The sequence below is a fragment of the Pinus tabuliformis genome, chromosome 1_2 (assembly GCF_031772625.1).
Source record: "Pinus tabuliformis cultivar Carrire ecotype Pingquan chromosome 1_2, CPIR1, whole genome shotgun sequence".
NCBI lineage: Eukaryota > Viridiplantae > Streptophyta > Pinopsida > Pinales > Pinaceae > Pinus > Pinus tabuliformis.
Window position 1 is genome coordinate 1,245,223,309 of NC_142298.1, and position 25,268 is coordinate 1,245,248,576.

Below are 25,268 nucleotides of genomic sequence, written 5' to 3' on the forward strand. Positions count from 1 at the left end.
TAACACCTTCCAAGAGATATCTAAGGGTCTTGAACTTGGAAAAGAAATCTTCAATACAAGAAAAATTATTAGGGTCCAATGTAAGCAACTCATTTTCAAGTTGATGGGCTCTAAGTTCATTTTTAATCCCAAAAACTTTATTGATTTGTTTCATTGCTTCATCAGGAGTATCAAGTTCTGCAATATGGAATCTAAGATCTGGAGAAATAGACATCCCTATCAATCCACGTGCTTGATCTTGCCTATTTTCCCATTTAGTAGCCTTATCTTCATCCTTTGGTTTCTTTTCTTGGCCTGAGGCTATTCTGTAGAGACCTTTACTTCTAAGTAAATCCTCAATGTAGGACAACCATTGGAAGTAGTTGGTGTTGTCAAGGGTAACTTGGTATTGACTTTCCATTTCAATGGAAACTAAAGCTAAAGATGCTGAAACTAAGTTTTCCAATGGATAGATCTCGAAAAATTAGGCTGGTTTAAAAAAAACGGCTCTGAAAACGGCTTCTGGATGAAGAAGTTATGGCTTTTTGAAAAAACGTTGTTGAAGATGCCGACGAAGTGCGGGAATGTGCGGAAATGAAAAAGTCTACCCCCACAAATGGAGACTTGAACCCAAGACCTCTACTCTCTTAAAATAGCTTTGAACCAATTGAGCTATACAAAAAATTTGAGAGAGAGAGAGAGAGAGGGGGGGGGGGGGTGCTTTGGGTTGCGTGCTTGCTTTGAGAAAGCTCTTTTTCCCTACAAAACAAAAAACAGAAAACCCAACACGGACATGAAAAGAAAACAAACCTTATGGCTCGAAGTTAGCTTTAGCCGAAAACTAAATATTTTCAAAAATGAACCTTGCAGCTCAAAGTTAGCTTTAGCCGGAAACTAAATATTTTCCTCAATGTTTCTGATTTTCTGAGATCACCCTAAGGTGCAGGGAAAAGAGCATACGCATGAGAAAAATCCTTCATTTCTATTTCTGATTTGCCCAGATCGCACAGAGTCATAGGGTAAAGAGCATACACAAAAATGAAAGGTATAGATCCGGTAATAAAAAAGGCTAAATAAACCTAAACCGAAATAAACAGAGAGAAAATAACTATAAATTGCAAATAAACACTGTATACCTCCAGATCTTAAAAATGACGCAGCTAGGGCTACCAGAAACCTTTTCGCGTGAAACGAAAGGGATTCCTCACTGGAACAGATGCTCCCAACACAACAGAGCAATCCTCTCAGCCCGAAAGCAGTCAGAAACAACAGATCTAGGAAACGACAATCAGATGCAGTTCTACCGGCTTTAGATTTGGATCACCAATGGATGCGGCCCTCAAATAGCTCTGATACCATGTAGGAATTTACAGGGTAAGTTCCTCAGACAGAACACCAAAGGACACTGCTCACAACTAGATCACAGATCAATACACCAGTATTTTTGACGTGATTAAAACCCTCAAAGAGGGAAACAGTCCACGGCCTGAGCCAACGCGGCCACTTTAGGCAATTTATTAATAAAAGAATGAAAATTTACATATGCTTCTCTCATGCACGGATTACCCTACAAATGACCCTCCATGCGCTTTAAATAGAAATCATGGACCAATCGGGTGTCAAGCCACGGATCAAGTGTCAGTAATACCGAGGAGAGAATGAACCGTCGGATCACTACATATCGTGATCGTCGGATTGTAAGTTACAAAATGTACAACGGTAAAGAAACACACTTTACCTAACTCTATACCTAACTCTCTACTAGACCAAGTTATACTTAACTATTTCCTATGTGTCGGAATATCCTAACAAATGAAACCATCTATTGTTTGGTAGAACTAACTCTGAACCTGGGTCAGGACCCACTAAGCCAACACCATCCTTAAGAAGTTTTTCAACTTATCCCTTTATAGTGGCTTCCTTTCTAGGGTGCACTCGGCAAAGATGCTAATGAGTAGGCTTCACATTTGGGTAAGTAGGTATTTCATGCACAACTATACTCAGATCTATGCCAGTCATTTATTCATATGACCAAGAAAGACATTGCGAAATTCCTTAAAAAGGGAAGTGTAAATCTTGATCTCATCTGGAGAACAATAAACATCGACATGGATGTTTTCGATAATTCCTGGTTTAACAAAAATTTCGATGGGCATCACAACAATAATGTTCCCCATGATTCCCTCAAATAACACTTCATGCACCAAAATAGGTATTTGAAGAGGATAAGTCGGTGCACGAGAAACGAAGATATCTAAACACGATGAAATCTCTCCAATACTTGGGATAAATGAGGAAGGATGATAGGAATCATTCTAGGGGGTTTCTTCAAGATACATAACCTCAGTGATACTCTCATAGGTTGGAAATGTCTCATTCAAGGAATCTGGAGAATCCCAAGAACCAAGCCAACAGGATTGCGAATACGCATCTAGATGCATACTAATATTAGCATGAATTTCAAAAGTGATCGTTGAAGCCAAAAAAACATATTGATAGGATTTTTCTCCTGGGCTAAGTGGAATTATATCATCAAAAGTGTCAAATTTATCAGGATAAGGAACAATCCAAGGATCGTGTGAAGTGGAGATCATTTTAACATAAGCAAAGTTTGGAGGTGGGTGGGAAAAAGTTCCCATAAGAGTAGATTCTTTAAAAAGACTTGCCCCAACAATCTCATAAGGGATGTCATTATTTCCCACATATGGAACATTTCCATTCTAAGAGCTAGAATAGAAAAAGTCTAACTAATCAATGGTGACTATTTTCTCCTCATGAGGAAAATGGAGCACACAGAACAAAGTAGAAACCACGTAGAACATAGCATGAGTCCAAATCCGACTAAGTAGAAGGTTATAATATAAGTTGGAATCAATAACTTCTACTTCTAGGTTAATAGTTTTCACTTCCAATGTCATGGTCAAGTTTGTGAGAATACCATATGGATGAGAACCTCTACCATCGAAGGCTTCTAAGGTGTTAGGATACTCATGGAGAGGTGGAGAGCCAATAACTTTACAACATGAAACATACATGATGCAAGTGGAAGCACCATCATTAACAATAGCTCGATGAATCGTCTTCCCTTTGATAATGACTTGGATTAAAAAGGAAAGTTGACATGGAGGACGTGGAACATGATTTCCATGTCAAAGGTAATTAGACTCGAATCGAAAAAGTCAATTCCTCCTATAGAGAATAGTAATGCCTTCCATTGTGATGGACAAAAATGGAGAACTTCCAAGGCAAACATCATCGAAGGCCCTTGAGATAAATCGTTGACAATATTGTAATGTTGAGCAGCTCGTGCATTCATATTGTATGATGATTTTCGAAGGAAACACATAGGAGGTGGTCGGATAAAAAAGTAATTACTAGGTATCTCAATATGAATAGGACCAAAACTAGGTGGAGTAGAAATGGATGGTGTATCAATAAATTCTTTCTCCACCACCTATCTGGAAGGAGTTAGATAGTCTATTGATAGAGTGGCAACATAAATAGGTTGTTCTACTCATATAAACTTGAGAACCCGAAGATGTAGAAGATTGTGGTTGTTCTACCAATTGGTTCTATTGACTTCAACATGATGAGGGAAATCCTTGGTATTGTGATCTTCCTCAAAAATGAGGCAAGGATATTTGGGCTTACGTTTAGATGCATCATCAGCAGATGACTTCGGAGTTCGAAGTATCATATTTGTCTTTTTCTTTACCCTTATTTTTACCTTTTGAGGTTTTGTCTACTGTGGTAGATTTAATGACATTAGGCTCGGAGGTTTTACTAGGATTTTGAGAGGGATTCGAAGGAGAATTGGATGAAGTAGTTGAAATAGATTTCTTCTTTGAAGAAGCTTTACTGGAAGTCTGAGTCACTGAACCAATAATACTGTCAATGGGTGGTGCCTCTGGAGGTTTGGAAGATGTAGGATTTGTAGATGGTGTTAGAGTATCAGAAAATAGATCATATAACGTGCCATATTGGGAATATATAAAATCTAAAAATTTGGCATGTGCAATGGCTTGATCTTCGGTCACAAAACCACCCATACCTATGTCCTCGGAATTTATAAATGAATGATTTGCTAAACCATTCAGTTAAAAGCTCATAAGGTATATCAAACCTGATAAGGTGACCCCGACATCTCCATTCATGTATATGATAAAAGATGTCGGTAGTAGTATTCTATTTCAAGGATGTAAGGAGATGGGTACCAGTTTCATATTGAACTCGTAGGTGGAAGTTAGTAAGGAAGGACATTGCGAAAGAGTTGAAGTCTTGATAAGCACCTTGAGGTAAGTCAATGTACCATTTCACGACATCACAAATGGATTCATCAATCCAAGATTTGGATGAACACCATAAATGGAATGTCATAACGTGGGCCTGGGGCTCTTCTCTAGAGTTTCCTTCAAATTTTGGACAATTTCTAGGAATATTAGTAGGAACCAGAGGCCAATATGGAAAATGGAGTATTGGGCCATTTGTGAGCCTTGACACATCCTATAGTTCCAATGTTACTAGAAATGGAAATTATGGATTGAAAGGAATATGGGACCTTTTTTAAGGCCCATATTGTTGATTCCAACCTTGTTGGTATGGGTTATTCCCCCAAACTATCATATTCTTACCATAAGGAGTTTGATATTGCCCCCACTCAGAGGTATTTTGACCATAAAAAGGTGGATTTTTCCCACACAAAGGTGGGTTTTGACTAGGGTAAGGTTGATACTGACCCATCATAGGTCATTGAGAACCATAAGGTGGATAAATAACTTGCAAAGAGTAGGGATTATAAGGATTTTGTTCCAACTGTTGACCCTGGTGATAAAATTGTTGACCCTCCTGCTGCAAGGGTTGACTTTGTTGTTGTAATGGTTGGCCTTGTTGGTATGAGGGTTGGTTTTGCTACTGCAATGGCTGACCGTACTGCTACAATGGTTGTTGATAAGGTCATTATAACACATAAGGTCATTTTTGTACATAAAGTTGTTTTTGTTGGAAAGTTCCTTGTGGAATTTTTTGGGTTCTAGGTTGGTACTGATAGGTTCTAGTTTGAAATTGACCAGATGTCCCAAATGAGGGATTTGGAGCAGACTTCATTTGGGTTCTTTATTGTTAATTAAATGGTGGGTTTTGAGGTTGTTGTGAGTCATACAAAGGGTATGGTTGTTCTTAGGGTATATAGGCTGAAAGACATTGTTGATACATGATTTGTACCGATCCAAATGGAATAGATGATCCACTAGGATAAGGTACACTGCCAACATTTTGACTAACTCTGGTAGTGTGAGTTTGAGATCCACTCACATAAGCTCCACCTAAAATAGGAGGTACATATGGAGGAGGTGGTTGTTGGCCCCCATGTGGTGGGATAGGTGGTGGCATATATTGTCCACTTAATGGAGGACTTGAGGAACCTATAGGGACATTAATTGTCCCAACTATAACCGTAAGTTGTACTGAAACTGAAGAAACTGTAGTTTGTACAGGAATTTGAGAGGACACACTTGAAACAAATGGACCAGAAGTAGGCATGGCACCTGACGATCAAATGGGATTATGATAATGTGAAGATGCACTTGAAGTGCCTAAAACCAATTGAGCCAAAGATGTGTAACCAGGCGGAAACAAAGGTTCACTCCTTTCAGGTGGTGCTAGAGGTGGCATACTTCCCACATATGGAAAGCCTTCAAGTGGAAAGTTATATTCATAATCACCGCCAACACTAGGACTGTGAGTGGCTGAGACTTCTGGAGGAGCATCTCAAGGAAAGGTTGGAAACTCACCTTCTAATGCGATGGGTGGAAACAGTTGGTGAGGGGGCAATCCACGAGGATCAGGGAGAAATCTCCAAAGATACACCAGGATTATCATATAGACTATACAACCATTGAGGAGATATGACCAATGGATCGAAAAGCGGATTCAAAGGGAATAATAAATACCTCTATGGAACCTTAGGAGTTTCTGGGTCAGATTCTTGAGATGATGAGTCTCAAGGTGCAGGACAAGAGGCAAGGTGTTGAATACTACGGATAATTCCAAGACCAATACCTTGTGCTTCAGGTGACTATGAAATCTCACAATGTACTCGTTGTGATGACCCTTCAATGTCATATGATGAAGGGGATATATAAGGAAAACCTGGTGGCTCATCCACAATGAAATTCTCTCAAAAGCAATATGGGGTGGTTGATTTGAGATTAAAATTAAAATTTACTATTAATCAGGCAATGTGAGGCCAAGGATAACTACATAGGTAAGTCATGTTATCGTGGGAAATTAAATTTTAGAACTTGAAAAAGAGAAAAATAAAATAAAAAAGACTATACTAGGAAAGAGGGGTTACTAAGTATTAGTGAACCATTATATACACCTTAGCCGAAACCAATGACTTAATGTACAACGGCCAATCTCCCTAAATGTTGTGCTCAATGTATCACATCTATAAGGAAACTGACTTGGTTACCTATCGCTAAAGGATAGCATCCTAGTGGGATCTCCCAATATATACGCGATGGTATGGGAAGCATAAGTCTGTGTTAGCATTGTCTAATGCATAACCATTTGATGGGAGTGTTCCCATATAATTTCCATACTAGAGTGCCTTTGATATACCTGAGAGTACTGGATAACCTCCAATTTACTTCTGTTCTTGAACATGATTTCACCCTCGGGATACAATGCAGACAGTTAACGACGACTGCTAGGTTTATAGACATCAGATTATGTCTCTAGCCTATACCTCTAAATGTTTGCGCTGTGTTTCAAATTATCCTTAGGTTAATTCAATAAATTTTAATGTTGTTCTTGAATTATGTTTTAATTTTGGGCTCAAACGATGTCACCTGAATCCTAAAATGCAACTATATAAGAAAATGAAACTTTTTGCTTCGATGAATACTATACTAGCAAGGGAAGAGAGTTCAATCAATCAATGAAGCAAACAAGAAATTTCATCCAAGTACATGCATCCACTAACTTTATTTTCCAGATGAAATAGGGAAAAGAAAAAAACTAAAATTCACTTTCACTATCCAATATGCAATCTATCGAAAGAAAAATGATTTTTACTTTACCAAGATGCACTTTATTTAAATGATGTTCTCTTTGATTTCAGATGCTCTAATGCAATTAAGCTTCAACTAATGCAAAATATGAGATTTTTTATTCAAAGTATCCTAATGAAAACAATACACCAATCAAAGCAACACCAAATCAAATCAAAAAGCACTCAATGAAAATGTCATTCACTTTTCTCCTTTTGAACAGATAAACGAATGCAGTTTTTTTAGTTGATGAATAATAAAGATGAATCTCAAATGAAAGATTAACTAACACAATTGAAAAGGAACTTTGTGAAAGATAAACATAAACTAATGTAAATCAATTTTTTGAATGATTTTAACAGATAACTAGATCTAACCAATCAAAAAACCACAAAATCAGTGACACTTACAAGCAGAAAGTGATAATAAAATCACCTAAAAACCTATTATTAATCCAATTTCACTCAAGCACTTGAAGGCTCAAAAGGACAATAATTTTCTAATGAAATCAGCTAATCAAAGAAAACACCATTAAATCCTATCATGCAGGACAAATAAAATACCTTACGGCCTCATACACACTAGATTTTAACAAAGTTTTTTTTTTTATTTTCCAATCTTTGAGATCAACATGGATGTAATGGAAAAACTAGCCCTGAATAGGGGATTATCATGACTATTTCAAAGGAAAAAAAGTTGGCAGTGCGATTGTCAGAGAAAAAAAAAATTTGAGCAAGGAATAAGGAAAAAAATAAAAATCCAAAAACACTCTAAACTTAGCACTCTAAGGTAGCAATCAATGATTGTGTATACCTATACAGACTCAAACTAACTGAGAACTCGATGGTCAGTCATACTGATCAAGACATGAGATGAGAAAAGAGGATGACTGGGCTATAACTTCCCCAATGGTGTTGCCATTTTTTTTTGAAGATAAATCCCCTCTGTGGAGAGAGGTGATGTCTCTAGCCCAATGAGTGGGTCTAGAAACAAACCAAACTAACATACACCTTCCTAGCTTGTGTTTAACAAATGTAGAGAGATATAGTAACCTACCTTGCTCTAATTCTAATCGCTCAATATTTTGGAGATAGCTTTGAATCCTTTGCTTCTAGGCTTGCATCTTACTTTTTCTTCATGTCCAAATACCTGTAAGAAAGATCAAAGAGAAATACAAAGTACAATAGCATGTATGGCATACATAAAACATAAACGACTTAATAGATCAAGCAGTGTTAAGCTAAAAGAATAAACATTTACACAATTATGGAAAGTGAACATTAGATGTATATATTAACAAGCTAAAAATGGAAGAACACAACTTATTCCTTGATGTTGGAGACCTCCTTTTGGTGGATGTCCAAGTTCAAACAAAGACTCTTCAAGCACACCTTCCCCAAGTTAGAATGGGAAACATTTGGTCATAATTTTGGTATAGGAATGCATAAATCATCGACCAACCATTTGGGGATGGAGGGGAATTGATTTATAGGAAGGGAGAGGGAGTTAAAGATCAATAAAATATGGAGGAAGGTCCATAACTCAAAGTGAGATCCCATAATGATAAGATCAAGAGGTCCAAATGGAAGAGCTTGACCATATCAACAACAACAAATATCCAGGTCATTTTTCTCCGAGCTTCTAGTGCACAAAGCTTCTCCTTTAGTTTGGGAAAACCTACCAGAAGAGGTTCATCATGGGTTTTCATATCAAAACCCAGTCCGGAATCTCTAGGGTAAAGAAGAGAAACCTTCCATGAACACGGGTAGGCAGTAGAGGAAAGGGGTTGGCCCTAAAAATTAGGGTTTTAGTTAACCTTCTTTAGAATTGACTCAGGGCAATTTTCCTTTAGTTATTCAGGTTTTGGTTTGTATATCATGATGGATATGTTGCACATTTTTCAAAGATTTGGCACTTCGAGATATGGAACAGGAAGTGAACAGGAGGTGTTACAAAATAATTTGTAATAGGGCTTCTATGGGGAACCATAATAACAATATGGGGGCTACGGGCACAACAATAATAATAAGGGGGCTAAACTAACAATAACAATAAGGGGGATACACTAGTATTATAGGGACCTAACATGGCCCTCTCCTTCAAAAATGTTTTGTCCTCAATGCTTGAGTAGTTCTGGATGCTTCTGTATAAAATTATCATCCTCCCATGTGAAATCTTCAATGGGTAAGTTCTTCCACTTAATGAGATACTCTGAAATTGATCTATTTCATAGCTATCACATTCCTTTTACCATGACTGGTTCACACACAAATATTATTTTTCCTTCTTCATCAAGTTCTCGAACCACAATTTGAACTTGAATCTTGTCATTGATAACCTTATTTAAGCATGAAACATAGAAAACTGTGTGTACTTGGGAATATGTAGGCATCTCCAATTTGTATGCCATAGTACCAATATTTTACAACACATTCTAAGGACCGCAGTACTTGGGTGATAATTTATTATCCTTCTTAGCTTACTTAAGAGACATTTGTTTGTATGATTATAGTCATAAAAATACCTAGTCACCTACATAAAAAATTCTTTCACTCTGATGTTGATCTTCTTGTTATTTCATTCGATTATGCGCCATAATGATGTTATCCTTTAAGAGTTGGATAACTTGTTGTTGATGCTCGATGTGATATTCCACTACTTGAAACTTAGAATTTTCTCTTAAAGATGATGTGATGGATGGTGGATGATATCCATAAAGTTATTGTTGTAGCTGCTACAACACCCTCCAAAATTTTAGCTTGCATCCAAGTTTCAGAAACTTCCTTGGCTTTTCGCCTGATGTTTGCAAACATTCGGGCTCATTCCATGAGCTCTTGTTTGAGTCTTTACACCCTTTTTCTTGATTGACCACCGATCATCTTTTGCCATGTGGATTGCTATGCCATGCTTGCGATCTTGTTCAGGCAACTTTTAAGGCTTGTCTTTATGTGCATGAGTTGTTTTCACTCTATGAACATCGGACATACTCACACACAATGTTGCAAGCACAGTCACGCAAGTGTTATCACAGTCATTCAAAGATCTATCTCAAATGTTGCACTTGTCGCTAGTAACCTTTAATACATTCTCACTAAGCACATGTTTATCTTGTTGGTTTGAGGTGTCTTGTCATCGAGTCATGCTAAGCGTGTGATCACAATGTAATGTATGGAAAAGTTCACTTGCTCTCACACTTAGCCATTTTTCCTGAAAATATTTCGGCCGAACAACCCTCCTTCAACTAGACCTCGAATGAGCTTCACTGTGCAGAATCAACTCTCAGTGACTTTGGTCTACTTCCTAAAACTATGTATATCTTGACCCTATCCTTTAGAGAAACCTACACTACACAATCTTGGAAGTGAGTAAGCTGACTGCCTCCTATAAATGCGCAGAAGTGTCCCCAAGTCCAATCCAATATGCTCTTCTTGCAAGATCGATCATCAAGCCTCCCTCTGGTCTAAGAGAAACCTAAACTACATCGTGACCCCTGGCTGCACTCTCTCCAAACTTGCACAGACATGTTTGCCTATCTGTCGTACACTACCTGCAAAAACTGCATAGTCATGTGATTTGTGCCTTTACTGCTTGGCATTGTATTGTTCCAAGAAATTGCACTGATCTGACTGAAAGACTCCCTTGCTGGCTTGCTTTGCTCTATCCTTGAAAAACTACACAGTTTTGACTTGCACCCTCCCTGCTACCCTACTCTTCACTCATCTTGGAAACTACAAAGTTGTGTCTGGAAGGCCCCTGCTTCTTGTCCAACACTCTATCTTAAAAATCCATAGTTGTGACCAGAAATTCCCTGTAGCCTGATCCAACCTTGCTATGGAAAACTCCATAGAAATGTCTACTAATGCCTCTCACTACCTGATCTGTCTTCCCTGGAGAAACTGCATAGATTCCCAGCTAGACCTTTGGATGACTTGCCTAGTCCTCATCTTCAAAACTATGCAGAATTTCCCAACAGTTCCTCCCAACACTCTACCTCGTCTTCTTCCCACGAACTGCGTAGTTATTCCCAGCTGGGTTCTACCTTATAGTTTTCACTACTGTCCTGGATTGTGCAAATCTGCCTCCAGGTGACATATGCGTAGGTTTTCTCAATAGTGTGTTAGAGCCTCTCATCTCAGCCTAAGATATCCTCTTCATAGTTTCAATGCCTTTTCCTCCATCCTAGTAACCTACACCCGAAACAGAAAATAATGCATCATGCTAAACTAGGCGATTTTTGGATTTGATTTCATCTCATCGTAAGTGATTGTAGGAACTAGTGCATTGATAAAACATGGTGTGAGAATGAACGTGATGAAGAAGGAGTCTATGCTAGAAGACTTGATTGTAGTTGAACGAACGTACGAAGCACATCCAGCATCAAGCGAAATAGACACATACACATGCATAATCAAGCAAAGACCATGACGATCAAAGACCCCGCACACTTTGCAATCGAAGGTGAATACATGATGCACGAAGAGCACACCCATCACTCAGCAGCATATCAACTCGACATGGATACCATAGTCAGCCAATACATGTCAACAGTGTCATGTCGAGTTGTGTCATGATTTTTCTCAGCGACATCACTACTATGGGCCATACTTGCTGTAATCAAATGTAATGTAACGTGAAATTCCAACAGATGCACATATGAAGTTGAAGAGTCATGTAAGTCGAAAAGTCATAGCAAGTCAAACAGTCATGAGGGAAGTCGAAGAGTCACGAGGGTCGAATATCCCCCTTGGCTATATGTACCCCCTCATTGTATGAGAAAAGGAATTTTCACCTTGGCTCCTTCTACATAGCCTTGAGAGTCTGTAGCCTCTTCTTTGAGGACTGAGGAGTGGCTCCAATGTCCCACTACTGGGGCTAGCGATGTATGGTGTACAAATGTGTCTTGGAACTTTTTCTTAATTCAAAATCCTATCTCAGGCTAACACGTTTTAACACATGTTTTGTATCCATTTGTAAGAGTATTCTTTAAACATTTGTAATGCATGTTTGCTTAACCTGTACTAAGATAGTTTAACTACTTCGGTTATTTTAGTACTTACAGTGTTGTATTATTTATCACTGTTGTTACATCCATGTGTACTACTCCTCCGAACATTAGATAGACCGTTCTTGTTTATTGGTTATAATGACAACCACCACCATGTGGACTACTCCACTGGACAGTGTACATGTTTTCCCTTGCACTTTGGTTTTAACGACTGACACATCTGTTGCAGACTATTCCGTTGGATTCCGCATAACCCTTGTTGTTTTCACATGTGTCTCTCCCTAGGTAGTACTACTACCTCTCATCTAGAGGCTCACTTTTACGCTCTCCCTCAGAGTAAGACAACCTAGACACAAAGTTACATTACACACTCACCAGGCATACTCACCTCACTTTCTTGAAGATACAAGCATAACACTCTCATGTGCTCAACATCAAGAACTAGGGAAAATATCTAAGATAATGGAAACCGGGTCATCGTACCAAATGGGACTCCTACACCAAATGGTATGAGGTCTAATTGGGACTTCACACCAGGGAAATCCCCTGAATGTTGGTGGGTCCATCACCGTCAACATTTCTGGTGCTAGAAAGAGGATTGCCAGTAGTTTATGGGTGAATGTCCTCTCAAACCCACGTATATATCATCTGGTCAAGGAAATAACACAAAATCCCTCTCTCCCACATGCAACTCTGAAGTTAGTTACTCCTACCTCCCAGACCTGAAAAAGAAATTTCATATCATCACGTCCATGTTTTTCGTCCCATCACCCATAAGTTTTCCAAATCAATTGGACTAATTCTGGTAGTACACACTCTTCCCTCTTCGTAGAGGAAGCAAAATACTACACCCAAAGGAGCTGTAGTCTCATCTGTTGAAGAATAAATCATCGCCACTCTTGAAGAGCTGGAAGAAGTTGTTGAGAATGAAGAGGTGCCTCATGTTTTCCTACTAGGAGAAGAAGTTAATAACTTACTCTTGGGCTCAGGTTTCGGTGGAGGAAGAAGAGGGGAAGGCAGCAGAGGAGGCAAAGGCAGAGACAAACGAACAAATTCATAGGTTGAACCATCATATTCAGAAGAAGAGGAGGAGTAATAAGATGGTTGACTATATCTGGAATGGATGACACAGGGCCCATTGGCACTCTAGGGTGTCTTGCACAAGATGCCAATACACATAGAGAAGTTGTTAATAAAGTATGACCCTAAGAGAATAGTGAAGGCAGAAGACCATCTAGACACGTTGTAAATACATCTGCAGACACTTGAGGTAAGTTATGGCGATGTTGCATGTATACTGTTTCCATGTACCTTGGATAGAAGTGTAGTTGTATGGTACCATATCCTTCCTGTAACCTCCATTCAGAACTAGGGGATGTTTAAGAGAATTTTATTGGAGAAGTTTGCTGAGGAAAAAACCCCTGCCATGTTGTTGAAAGAGTTAGGTAGTCTCACGATGGAGCAGAATGAAAAAGTGAAAGATTTTAACTAGAGGTTTAACCATATCTTGAAAAATTTCACTACAGAAACTAAAGATCATGACTCCATCACAATTGACTACTACATGTTTGCACTATCGACTAGTATTGTGTAGTTCATCAAGTAGGCTGCGGAACCAACACTTTTAGAAAATTTCCAAGAGGCAATTGATGTGGAGAAAGACCTGCGCACTATTGGATTCTTTGTAGATGACGAACCAAATAAGGAATCCAAAGACACGGGCAGGAGGTCTCAGACTATTGTAAGTAAGGTAAAGGAAAAGGAATCAAGTCAAATTGAGAACCTTACTCATCTCCTCAAGTCCTTGACATCTGAAGTTTCTAAACTTAAGAACCAGGCGATCGAGACAACTATAAGAAGGCGACTTCCTAGATCTTCACAGAGGAAGAATGTGACATCAGGTAGCAGCAGTAGCCACCCGACTAAATCTATGCAAAGCTCCAATGTTGTGTTCCAAATGGACCAAATTGTAAAGGATAACTATAGTGAGATCCACAGAGACTGACATTCAGAGAAGTCTTGTCCAAAATGGAACCAATTTATGAGCACCATGGCTTCAAGGTTGGATAATAATTTTAAAGCCAGTGAGAAGGTTTAGCTAGAGGATGAAGATGAAGAAGAGGATGTTGCATCTGATGAAGCTCCAAGTGCTAGGAATGTAGTCAACATGTATCAATGTCTTAACGCTACTTAGAAGAAAACAACCACTGAGAAGGATCCCCCAAAGTAGAATAGTCAATACAACTTGAGAAGTCAATGGGCTCCCACTGTGTTTGAGATACTGAAAGAAAAATTTAGACAACTTCTTAGAACAATTGATCCACCGGCCTCCTCATCACATAAAACACAAAGCAAGTCCAGGAAGATAGCTACATAGAAGGATACATCCATGAGCAACAAACTCCAAAACACTCCACTGGAAAGTGGGAACACAAGTCTCCCCCGAGACAACTCGGTGAATCTTTCCACTTTGGATTACAAGGCTGTTGAAGATATGAAAAAGACCCGTGCAAACATTTCTCTATACGAGCTAACCAAGATCACGGGTCAATGGGATATTCTTTTGCGTGCACCAAGCAAGGGACCAAGCAAGTCTCCCATATAACTTGCATTTGTTCTTAGCGTGCTTCGCATGGAAGAAGTGAGCTTTCTCTGCCCACCATTTTTGTTATGGTTTGAAATATTCAACTCCAATGTCCAAAACTATTTGGTTTATTCTGGCACATCATTCAACGTCATGCCACTCTCCATCACTAAATAGATCAATGCGCAATGAGATAGTAAAACTCCACAAATCATCCAATTTGATTGAACATGTATACTAGCCATTGGTGAACTCTAGGATGTGATCATCTAGTTATCATCCGACAGAAAAGTACATCAGTGAATTAACATTGTGATCATCTAGAAGCACATGGCTAAATGCTCAACAAAGACTGGTCCAGTAAGTTGCAAGGTTATTTTTCTACAGATCGGTCACACTTATGGCTTCTGTACCAGGGTAGAAACAACCAGATCTGGGTGTTTTCGGAGAGATATATGAAACATAACGTTACACCCTTTTAATGGTCAAAATGAACCATTGGCTTTCACATAACTTATGTTCAGAAATTACTTTATGGAAATGCAGCTAGGATGTTATCTTGCACAGCCAAGCCCCACCCCACCAAACATGCAGTTGGGTCTCCTTCCTTGCCCAGCTGATGAAAATGAAACTTGTACATTACATTGTAGCAGTAGTAGTAGTAGTGTTAGTAGTACTAGCTGAAAAAAGGTCCTTGTACAAATGACTTGTGGACCTTGTATTTCAACACATCCAAAACAAAAGACTTCTCTAGAGGTAGGTGTGTTTTGATATACCCAGGGCAAAGGAAACACTTAATCTGAAGCCGCTTGGAGTTCGAGTCCACCAAAAATACTGTTGAATATGAAGCACTTGTTTTGTGCTTACAAAAATCGATCAGCCTCAACATTGTTATGCTAAAAGTGGTAGGTGATTCAAAGATTGTGGTATGTCAGGTATGTAATACCATACACTATGTTTCACGTCATGTTAAGAATTACCAATAAGAGGTATGGCGGCTTATCGCTAATTCCAAGATTTCAATATTGTTTCTATACCAAGAGTACGTAATGAAACTGTAGATGCACTGGAAAATGTGACTGCTAGGATGAAACTGCTTAGGGATAGATTTTTTGTTGAAATTTTATGTAAGCCATCTATCCTTGACAACATCAATAATTTACGTGTTTTTTATGACGGTGAATAGATACTGCATTTCATGGCCAACACTGATGTCTTCAAGGATGCAACGATATATGAATACGTGCACGAGCAGTATCTGCAAAACACAGTTAATGACAATAAAGGAAAACTCATACCCAAGGATGTGGTTTCACTCGAGAAGTTGTATCACTTTCAGAACTACTTCAAGGGACCTAGGAACACTAAAACCCATAGTTCCACATTGATGCATGAAAAAAATAATTTGGGAACAGACAAAGATCCAAATTTCGGGAATCTTGGTATGTGTTGCACACTAGAAGAGAGGCAAGTGTTTGTCCGCTTGTTTACAAAGTACCGTGATGTATTCACATGGACATACAATGAATTGAAAACATATGAGAGATGACTAATCCAACACATCATTCCAATCAAAGAAGTGTTCAAACCATTTCAGCAGAAGCTCAGTAAAGTCCATCTGTTACTTGAACCCCTCATACAGAAGGAATTGACTAAGGTTTTAGATGCTCGGATCATTTACAAGGATCATCAGTCTACTTGGGTTTCAGACTTAGTCAATATGAGGAAGAAGTCTGGGGAGATCCCCCTATGCATAGGTTTCTGAAATCTTAATCATGCCTCAGACAAAGAGAACTACCCAGTTCCATCTATGGAGCACAGCTCATAGACAATATCTGGAGAATAAATGTCTTCTCTATTTGACGATTTTTCTGGATACATCCAAGTTCTCATAGTAGAGGCTGACAGACTGAAAACAACTTCATATACCAAGTGGGGTATTTTCTCTTACCAAATAATTTTGTTTGGGTTGTTAAATGCAGGCATGGAATTTCAACGTGAAATGGACACATCCTTCCTTCGGCTCATCAGAAAAAGTGTGTCAGTCTACCCTCATGATGTAACAGTTTTTTCTAGAAAATGGTCATGCCACCTATGCCATCTTGAGAAGATCTTTGAGCGATGTTGAAAGTACGGGATGTCCTTGAATCCCAAGAAGAGAATATTTTCAGTGTATGAGGGGAACCTCCTTAGGCACATCATTGCCAAGAGTGGGATCAAGGTTGATCTAGATCGAGTTCACAGTATCACACAAATTCCTCACCTAGTGAAGAAGAAAGCTATGCAATCCTTCTTGGGGAAGATCAACTTCCTCTGAAAGTTCATCTCAGATTATGGGAAAGTTGTTAAAACTATCCAAGATATGATCAAGAAGGATGCAGTCTATAGTTGGGGAAAGAAGTAAAAGGACGCATTCACCCATATCAAGTAGGAAATAGCTGATGCAGCTACACTATACAACCCATATTTTAACAAGGGTTTATTTCTTTATCCTTTTGATTCTGGCACTTCACTTGCTGTAGTGCTCACTCAAAAGGATGAGCTCAACAACAAACATCGCATCTCCTTCATGAGCGCAAGCTTGCAGGGTCTTGAACTCAGCTATCCTACCATGGATAAAAATGCGTATGCTATATACAAGGTGTTGAAGCACTTCAAACCCTACCTGCTAAAAAATCATTGCAAAGTCTTTGTGCTGCACACAATAGTCAGGTCACTGCTTGTTCAATAAGAGCTAGGTCAAGTATGAGTGACTGGGATGACAGGACTACAAGAATATGGTCTTGATATCAAGTCAGTTCACACTATCAAGGGTCATGGTCTCTACAAAATTACAGGGGAAGCAACACATGTGCAAGAGGAAGAAGAAGATCTCACCGGTTGGGAGAAAGAAATTGACATGTACAATGTAGAGCGAGCACCACCCACTTCACACGGTAACTCTTGGTACAAAGAAGTGTGCTAGTACCTTGAGCATAGAAGTATGCCCTCTCACCTCTCTATGTGGTAGAAAATGGAACTCCAACTCAAAGCCTTATCTCACCAGTTGGTGCACAGAATGCTTTACAAAAAGCACCACAATGGAATTTTTCTCAGGTACTTGGAAGCATGCTACCAATGTGGAAGGAAGTGTTGTTGATACTGTGGAGATGACACTTCTGGAAGTTGTGGCCATGTCACTTTGCTTCGACTGAATTAAAGTGTCCAACTCCTTCTCTGTCTCCTTAAGTTGATAATTTAGCTTCAAGTCCAAGTCCATGAGCTCTTCATGTCCTTGTTGTGCCTCGAGGACTTCCTGTGTCTGTGGGTGATGCAGCTGGGGTATCTTTAGCTACTTCTTGAGTGCAGATATGTCAGCATTTTTCTTTTTTATTAGTTATTCTGCAACTTTTACATCTTTCGGATCGTGTCCCAACTCTATGACTAAGTCCTCTAAGGACTTGATTCTATTATCTTTAGCATGTGAGGAGGCTTTCTCCAACTGAAATTGGACTGATACATTGTTAAGATAGTTTTGCAGTTGTTGGGTAACAATGGCTTTCCCTATTAAGGCAGGGTATATCATCTCCCACGTTTGCTTGTGTAGCTCAATCTGGTCAATGGGATGAATACCTTTCCAGTACTTCAAAGTTCACTTTCATAAAATCTGATGTTCTCCTTGGTTGCTGAGTGGTTGGTTTGATGAAGGTCATCTGCATTTTCCCCTATTTAACATCATAGGCTGACATAAGCCTTGTTTGATTGGTAGGGGTCATTTTCAGATACTATGCATAGGTTTGGGCTTTCAACCTCTCATTTATAGCCTTTATTTATTTGTATCTTTACTTTATGTCTTGATCTTTATCTACTGGAATTCTGAAGGAAGATACTTCAATACTTTGTTGCCTTTCCAACATCTGAGTGTGTGATGTGGAAGGTGCTAGGGTGCCTCCAGAAGAAGTGGCAAGACTACTCATATCTCTTTCTGTGCTTGTAACCTCAACTGTCTCCTCTATATATTTCTGTTCAGAGACAGGATTTACTCTTTGTCTCTTAGCCTGGATTGTCTCTGCATAGGCTTGTGATGTTACTCTAATGGCCCCTTCCATGTTCCTCTTCAGGCTTTTCTCCTCATTTAGAGGAGTCTGTGAGTCTGGAGGGGTACTCATGGTGGCCTCTGGTCTATCTGTTTTCTCTGATTTCGCTGGTATGTCTGATTTCTCTATTACCTCTGATGGTTTTGTCCTGGTTGAATGGTCTGGCCTATCTGATTGTTCTAGAACCTATGATTTTTCTGGTATCTGTGATTCTTCTTACACCTATAGGAAAGAATCCTCATGAAGCTATTTCTCTAGATCAATTAATGCATTTTCTACAACAACTTTTCCATTATCCCTGTCCTCTAAAGTGTTTTCCAGCCATTGAAATTGGTTGGCATACTTTTCTATCTCATAGATGAGGTGATGGATATAAGGGGCCATCTTGTTCTTCTGCCTTTTTTTGCAGATGAAGTCCAAGGGATCATATCTCCATATGAAGCTTTGTTTCAATTTTAACCTCTAAAGGATTAGGTCTGCCTCCTTTCCAGCTTCTCTACTTTTACAAATAAAGGAACCCAATTGGTCTGTGATTTTGAGTTGGGATTTCCTTTTGGCCTTGACAAAGTTTACCTCATATGAATTTATTATTTGCCCATAGTACTCTAGGGAAAATAACCTCATTGGGAGGTATTTTGGTAGTTTGTATGGGGCCAACTCACAGCCATAAATCCTGATTTCAGTGTGGTTTTGTGTTGGGCAGCGGATCCCCTATAGTGGATCTTCGGGGCTTAAAGACAAGTTTTGGGTCAATGTAATGTAAAGACCCCGCAAAATTCAGGCGCGGAGCATGAGAGTCTAGGGTAATCCACCCTAAAATATTGTAATTTAATATAGAATGTGTTAGCCTACCCATGGTCCCTGGACCATCGGAATGTATAAATAGAGCAAGGCTCTATGTGTAGAAGTTAGCTTTTGCTAGTTTTGATTTTAAGTGTTATGGGTTTTTGAATGTGATATTTGCTCTGAGTTTGTAAGTCTAAGTCGTGGTTGGTAGTAGTAAGAGTAGGATCTGTAGCTGTGTGCGTAGAGGCTTAGGAGAGTCCACAACTATGTGCGCGGACCCCTACAGCTGAGTGCGCAGGTGGAGTTGGGATTGTAACTGAACAGAGGTTTAATAAAAGATAAGTGATTCTGAAATATTGTGCATATGCTTGTAGATCTGTGTTTTTATACTTCTGCTATGATTTTATGCATCTCTTACATTTTATGTTTGTGCACACTTGGTATGAGTATTGAATGATTGATAAAGACTCCTGGGCCCACAAAATTAAGTCAGATCTATAATAATAACATACTAAGGGTAAGGGATCTAGACAACGCCTCTTCGTGCTCGGTACAAGAGCTACATGAAGGTTAGACAACTGCGTGGAACATTACAAGTGCAAAAGATCGGTTCGAGAAATTCCCAGGCCTCATCAAGACATCCCTAGGGTGCAAAAACCTGGTTCCAGCACCGTCCCATACTACCTTGAGTGAGACCTCAGTTCGCGCTCCGTGGACTATTGCCGAAAGGGCTAGTAGTGCAGGATTTGTTTGGCTAAATCACTTCTGAACATGGGTCAAGCCCCAACAAGCCAACAAATGGTGCCATTGCTGGGACTAGGATCTACCTAAGGGATGTCTGATGTTGGAACACTGGAACCCCATAAAGAAGGAAATTGAAGAGTGGTTGGATTAGAAGCTTCACGAGTTCGCGGTACAAGAAAACATAAGTCTACAGATATCTAGGAAGAGGTGGCTAGATCACTACGTATATACAGAAATACACAAGATATTCTTCGTGTCCTTCTCTTCTGAACTATATGATTGGATCATGAGGTTAGATAACATCTAGGGAAGATATAATCTCGATCAACCGATAGTGTGGACTATAGAGTTAGTGCGCAGACTAGAGGCATCAGAAGATAATATTGTGTGGGTCGTGGACCATTGGCTCGACTAGATAATAGGTGGATTTATCATTGAGTTCATGGTACATACAACCGTGAGCTATAACGAAGCAGAATGACGTTTTCTCAAGGGACCACGAGGTAGGTACATCAAATCCCTGAAAACCTGGATTAAGATGTTGTTATGTGAAAAGTGGGTTATGTGAATACATTAATGTTTGGAACGACGTGGAGCAGAAAGATCTGCCAAGATATCGAAGGATTAGGAAACAAGTTCACCTTCGCAAGAGAGTGAGGAAGAGCACGCTCGGGTTTCTCCGAGGACTGTTGTCAATTTGATAAGGCATCGCATTCCACATTTATCACCCCCACTTATGCCCTCACCCACTTCACCTACTTCATCTCCATCTTTAACCACCCCACCTCCACCAAACTCGTAGTTCAGCATGGTGAGCGCAGTTAAGCTACCTATATTCAAAGCGGTAGGGAATGAGGATCCCGATCAGTTCTGGTTCATGGTAAGAGCAGTGTGGGAAGCACACAGCGTTACGGATGACAACATTAAGAAGGCCACATTGGTAAGTTCACTGTAGGATCGCACGTTGACATGGTACATCAAGCACTTAAATGATCACCCAAATGCAAAAATTGCAAAGATCTAGAATGTGCTAAACAGAGAATTTAGTTGGCCAAAATGAGAGACATGGTCAATCATCAGGTTTAAAGAGATCGCGATGCTTCCAGGTGATACCCCCTGGGATTTGGATCAGAGACTGAAGAGTACAATGCGCGAGGTTAATATGATGCTAATGGATGCACAACACCATGCATGGTTTGTGGAATCTTTGACACCACACTTGTGATTGGGGTTGTCACAACAGAAGCTTTCAACCCAAGTAGAAGCATTGGAAATGGCAATGAGGTTGCATGAAACACCAATACAGGATCCAAGATTGGGAGTCCAACAAATACACATGCAACTACAAAATCTATGCTTAGAGATGCAGAGTTTGAAACAAGATAGGGCGCCACGCCCAGAGGTGCGTGAAGAAGTATGGTGCATAAAATGAAAAGGCTAGGGCCACGACAAGGATCACTATCCAGTATTTGAGAACTACCTAGCAAGAGGGGGACCAATTCAGTTAAGACCAGAGGCATAGGTAGGTCCAAGTGTGGCTCCCACGCTCTCGTGCACAGTTTGTAAGGTGGGAGGAAAGCACATGATAGACAACTGTCATCTGTTTTAGAAGTATACATAGACCCCCCAGTAGCTATTTTGCAATTTTTGTAGATCAGTGGGCGACGAGGAGTGTACTTGTTGCAGCTATGAGTTAATGATGGAGCAGACCCCAGCATATAGAATGCAGACGGAAATGCAAGTCCTCGACCTAGCTGCAGGGATGGCGCACACTAGATTTCAAGGGCGAGGTCAAGGACGAGGGGGAATGGGGCCGAGAAGGGGCCATGGACAGTTAATCTGTTACAATTACGGAGGACCAGGGCACTACGCTCATGATTGTACCAACCCGACGAGACTATCTTGTTCATACTATGCTCAATTCGACCATGAAGCAATAGATTTTCCTACATTGATCGCACAGATGCACGAGAAAGGGGTACTCCAGCCTACTCTGACGCAGAATATTCAAATGATGAGGTTTGAACCATGCGAAGAAGACCCAAATGTGAATATGATGCTTCGAAATGGAGCAAATATTGGGGAAGATAAGGGGAAGCAACCTGAGGAAGATACATGGGTTTGAAAGGCTCCTACAAAGAAACCTGAGTTTGACATGGAATGCGCCAAGGAGACATTTATGGAAGCTAAGAAGAGCTTCGCAGAGGCCTCTACTACAAGTAGTAAGGATCAACCAGAGACAAGAATGAATCCTTCTATGTTGACTACCTTTTTAGAGACATGCATGAAATTTTTGTGCAACAATAAGGCAAATAAAGGACTACAAAAGTTGATAACTAGGTGCGCAGGGTCAGGGGAACTGCGCATAGTCTGAAAACTGGGAAAGCATGCATTGCGCACCAGGAGAGAAATGAGATTAACAGTGCAGATTGGCGAGTATGAAATCGATCAGGTAATCCTAGACCTGGGTTTGGATGCGAATGCGTTACCAAATCAAACGTGGGAACGCATGGCCAGGCCCACGTTACAGTGGTCTCCTATTGAATTACAAATGGCAAACCAACAAAATATCTTGCCCATGGGGAGATTGCAAAGGGTAATAGTGGATATTGAAGGCGTGAGAACACAAACAGACTTTGAAGTAATAGAGATTGTTGATGAAAACAATCCTTATCCCACGTTGCTAGGAATAGACTGGGCTATGGACATGAATGGAGTCATCAACCTAAAGAAGCAGAAGATGATATTCAAAGAAAAGTCTCTACGCGTAGTAGTTCTGTTGGGTCCATCCAAAGGAGCACATTACACTGAACCTGTGTGTGAAGAGGACAATGACGATGAATTGGATTGCATTTACTAGATAACGGCGCAAGATCAGGATCTGGTGAACCCAACAATGGAAGGGAGAGTCTCATGGGAGTGTGACAGTTCCCCTACTTCAGATTCCGATGAAGAAATAGAGCGCTGGTAGAACTAGTTGCATGAAGTAACAACACTGAATTGCAGCATGATGGTTAGATCACTGTGGCACGTGACGACCGAAGCAAGGGAACTGCCAACATATGATGGGGTAACAATAGTTGATGAATTCTTAGACAAATCTGAAAGTGCAGTCTTGGAACAACAACAATGCGGTGTGCTAGAATGGGCATTTCACATGACACCCACATGATGGGGGAACATATATCAGAAGACTATGGGGAACTGGTATGAACGTAGAAGATGGATACGCTTACAGTGTGGAAGTCCCCAGTGTCGAACGTGGGCTGAGCAGCAAGGACGAATAATTTTGTGTGCTCACCTGTGTTGATCGTTGCAGACGTGTGTTGTGCAAGAATACTCCAGGCTAAGGATTGAAAATCAGAACCTGACATGGTAGCAAGGAACGTGACACATATTCCATGATAGGACATTCAAAAATCTATGTGGAATCATGAACAGTGTTCACCAGGCAGGACGACCTGACTAGGATTTTCCCGTACCAGCGGTTCGATGGGTCTATAGGGCCACAAGCAAAAATCGGAGCACGGAAATGATCCCAACACCAACAAGAAGAAATGAAACTAGGACAGCAAAGAAGAATTTACGAACCGTAGTTGGGACAGGACACAAAGACCTGGATAAAGGAATTAGGCAATTATAGGAAGCCATTCGGTGAGGGGGCTTGAAACTTTGTGAACTCGATGAAGCTTGGGCACGATTGAGGAAGAAAAGCATGACATTGGACGAAGAAATCAGTGAACTAGAAAATGAAGTTGCCCAAGCGGGCCGCGAGAAGCTCAGCAGGATCAGACCATATCTAGCCAGCCATATTACTGCATTAGAAGGAGTTTTCACCCTGCTACCATGGCTCCGACTGGACCTTACTAAGCAGGGAAGCATACCATACAAAGAAGAACACAACGCACTAGCAGACACATGGGTAATTGAAGGGTGACCACGGCTTGGGTTAGGGGGAAAATTGGAGCCTTGCACCGGGGGTGTGACCACCTGACTATCTATTTGGAGCACAGTCTCAGTGCTCCAAGCAGTTGAAAGAAAGTGAGGGACTATAAATGAGTCTACAAGAGGCCTGCATGGGAAGGAGGTTCCGCGTAGGGTCGGTATGTCACAAGGGTCATGGTCGCATGTAATGGGCTATGCTACTACGCGGGTAGGCTGGGAGGTGACTTTTGATGTCACTGTTCATGCCAAGAGGTCCAATTTAAGGCAGGAAGGAGCGTGTGGCAGGCCATTCAGACAAGAATTAAGAACTAGATTCAGGATGATTTGCTGCCAGAAAGGTATTAATGACTCAGAAGTGGAGGGAATGGCCAAATTCAAATTAAAACATGACTATAAAAAACCTCATCGTAGCATCGAGGCAACACTTGGTTGTTTAAGATTTGAGCTAGCACAAAGCATTAAGCACGAAGCTACCTTGCCACTCGAGAGTATGCGACCAAGTGGATCCAGTGTAGAACAATGACGGCTGCAAGGACCAGAGTGAGATTCGCAGAAGAGCCCCATGTGACTCAGGAGGAGCTTAGAGAGGCAGCAGCTGCACCAGAGGTTCCAAAGTCTTCACGCATGCCATGACCACTAAAAGACAAGTAGACAATGGGGTCGGTCCAGGTATCACCACGGAACCCACGATTCAGTAAATTGTCAATGGCAGAAAAGGGAAAAGTTGTCACCATTGAAACCGAGGAGGAGGAGGAAGATTTACAAGCCTTGATCACCCAAATTGAAGCACAGGACGATGAGGTAGAGAACATTTCCCAAGTACCTTCGGTGATAAAGTTATCCCCCTACATCCCCTCATGGAAAGGGATAGCCAAGATAATAAAGTACTTGGAGGCCACAAAGAGTGCGGTTCAGGCCTCGCTTCTTCCGGACGAAATAAGGTTTTACAGTCCACCACTGGGATAGGTACCGAATAAAAAGTTCAAAGACTGGGACCTCATGGACAGCAAGAAGTTCCCACAGCTGGACATGGAAATATTACTGTAGCAGAAATGGTTACTTGGTGTGGAGAAGGATGGGTTACTCCATCTGCGGTG